We start from the raw sequence: 2837 nt of genomic DNA, 5'->3' as shown, positions 1-2837 counted from the left end.
GAAAATGAATATGTACAATAATCCGGTGGATTAGATCTACTTGTCCCTAAAACAGAAAAAGATGACCCTTTCTTACTGAGCATTACCGATAAATATTCATTTTTTTATACGTTAGGTTTCATATGTATATAATTCTTTGATTATATGAAATCAAAAAGAAGAAATGGCAAGAGAAATTGTCTCTAGATATTAGGAAATAACGATGTGGAAAACAAGACAAGGATTCCCTACAATGAAACTGTACAACAATTGAAAGGGATGTAGCGCAGCTTGGTAGCGCGTTTGTTTTGGGTACAAAATGTCACGGGTTCAAATCCTGTCATCCCTACCTATTACTTCTCCTATGGCAGTAACGAGGGATCAGTTGAGATCGATTCAAATTGACTGGACTGACATAATTTTGCATTTATGATACTACATGCATGCAAGGTGTATGGGGGTACAAAAAGAATCCCTTTCTTTACAGTTGTATCTCCTGTCATAAGAAAGCGCTCTTAGTTCAGTTCGGTAGAACGTGGGTCTCCAAAACCCGATGTCGTAGGTTCAAATCCTACAGAGCGTGATTCTGTTTTTGTAATGTTGAATCACAATAAAATAACTTTACTAACTTGAACTGCAACCTGAATTTGACCTCCTGCAGCTTAAGAAGGAGGTCAATCAAAAAAGAGATGTTACTCAATCAAAGGTCCAACTGATCTCCGCGTCTGTATTGTAAATATGCAGTTACGAATAATCCGGCCAAGTAATAGGAATTAGACCTAAGACGATTCCAAATAGAAAAACTTCAATCATTTCAATTTGTTGGAAAGGGTAAAAATAGAGGTAATATCTATCCCTAAATATTACTCCGAATCACCCATGAATCTCAATGATCAAGAATTGGTAATTAACGCGGGAAGGAACTATCGAATACCTGAAATCTCACAGAACTATTTATTTTGATGAATTATTCATTCAATTAATTTCAAATAAGTCGTATCTTGCTCTGACCAATCAATAGAGCTGGGGTTATAGTTGAAGCAGCTAGTAGAAAACCGAAATAACTAGTTATAGTGGCATGAAGGAGCTAAATGAGATACGTTCTTTTTTTTTTACATATGTTTATAAAGCACTTACCTAAGTTTCATTTTTGCGAGATGTGATGATCAGAAAAATACCAATTGACAGAATCAGTTCCAATTGAAAGTTCTTGATTCATCAGTCATTATAGACGGCACTGACAAAGATAGAGTAGCAGAGGTAGAAAAAAAAAAAAAGATTGATTTATCATCTGTGACATCTACCAATGTCGGGATTTCAAATCAACAGATTCATTGAGCAACTCGTGAGTAAAGTAATAGTCAGAAGAACTGTGTCGTGTAACTTCATTCAAAAATGAAATTATCTTTGAATAACTATAGAATAAAAGAATTGGATTTCAAAAGAATTCCATTTTGACCATTTATTTCTTTTCTTTTTCAATTTATCAATTCCTATTATCCTTTTAGGTTCCACAGTCTGTCTTTCCATATCATGGAGTTCCATCCTTGTAGCTAGGTCAAGAAGGAACCTTTGGATCTAATCCAGTAATGGTTGCATCACGAATATTGATTGTTCAAACTATTTATTGTTTCTTCTCTTTCTTTCATCGAATACTATCTACTACTGTAGAACCAACCAATTACTTGAAATGAAAGGATTAGAAAAAAAGAAAAATATCTTTTCTACAACCATGAGAGGGGATTTCTATATTTTGCATCTAATTGAATTGTGTGGAATATGATAATCTCGTTCATTAATTATTAGAACTAGAACCCGTTGACTCAAACTTTACTAAGAACTTCAGTTTCTAGTCCAAGCCAATACTTGAAACCCTATACTACAGAAATTTGATCAATTTTTGATTGAATGACACGCGGTTCCGCATAGACAAGTAACAAGAAAGGAAAGGGGAATTATGTACCATTCTTTTCGATACTGATTGAAACTGCGTTGCTGTGTCAGAGGAAGGTAGCTATACTGATTCGGTATACTCTAAATACACCTTCGGTACAATATTGACGATCTCACAAAGATGAAATATCAGTAGTTTTCCATTTACTGATCCATCTTTCAAGGAATCGATCCCCTTTGACTGTACAAGAATATGTGGAGCTCAGCATGTCTGGAAGCACGGGAGAACGTTCTTTTGCTGATATTATCACCAGTATTCGATACTGGGTTATTCATAGTATTACTATACCTTCCCTATTCATTGCGGGTTGGTTATTCGTCAGCACGGGTTTAGCTTATGATGTGTTTGGAAGCCCTCGGCCAAACGAGTATTTCACAGAGAGCCGACAGGGGATTCCATTAATAACTGGCGTTTTGACACCTTTGGAACAACTCGATGAATTTAGTAGATCCTTTTAGGAGGCCTCAATGACCATAGATCGAACCTATCCAATTTTTACAGTGCGCTGGTTGCCGTTCACGGACTGGCTGTACCTACCGTTTCTTTTTGGGGTCAATATCAGCAATGCAGTTCATCCAACGATAAACCTAATCTGAATTATAGAGCTACGACACAATCAAACCCGAACGAACAAAATGTTGAATTGAATCGTACCAGCCTCTACTGGGGGTTATTACTCATTTTTGTACTTGCTGTTTTATTTTCCAATTATTTCTTCAATTGAGAGAAAGAAAGAGAATAGTAGGAATTCTCTTATCCCATTCGGAAGGATATCATCCTCATAATTATCCATGACTGTTTATGTCTCTAGCATGACCACTTGATGAAATGTGGAGGGAAGCGGGTAAATGGCCGATACTACTGGAAGGATTCCTCTTTGGCTGATAGGTACTGTAACTGGTAT

General features: G+C 36.2%; 2 non-coding genes across 2 annotated transcripts; both read left to right on the top strand.

The window, feature by feature from the left end:
• Positions 1–254: 254 nt before the first annotated feature.
• TRNAP-UGG (transfer RNA proline (anticodon UGG)) lies at positions 255–328 on the top strand. Its single transcript has one exon. It is a non-coding gene; the product is annotated as a tRNA-Pro (tRNA).
• Positions 329–488: 160 nt separating this feature from the next.
• Positions 489–562, top strand: TRNAW-CCA (transfer RNA tryptophan (anticodon CCA)). The gene has a single exon. It is a non-coding gene; the product is annotated as a tRNA-Trp (tRNA).
• Positions 563–2837: the final 2275 nt, after the last annotated feature.

Source organism: Tasmannia lanceolata, unplaced genomic scaffold (genome assembly GCF_043159265.1).
Source record: "Tasmannia lanceolata isolate RefF3 unplaced genomic scaffold, GAP_Taslan_0.1 ptg001166l, whole genome shotgun sequence".
NCBI classification, from domain to species: Eukaryota; Viridiplantae; Streptophyta; class Magnoliopsida; order Canellales; family Winteraceae; genus Tasmannia; species Tasmannia lanceolata.
This window is presented reverse-complemented; position numbering and strand designations above follow the sequence as displayed.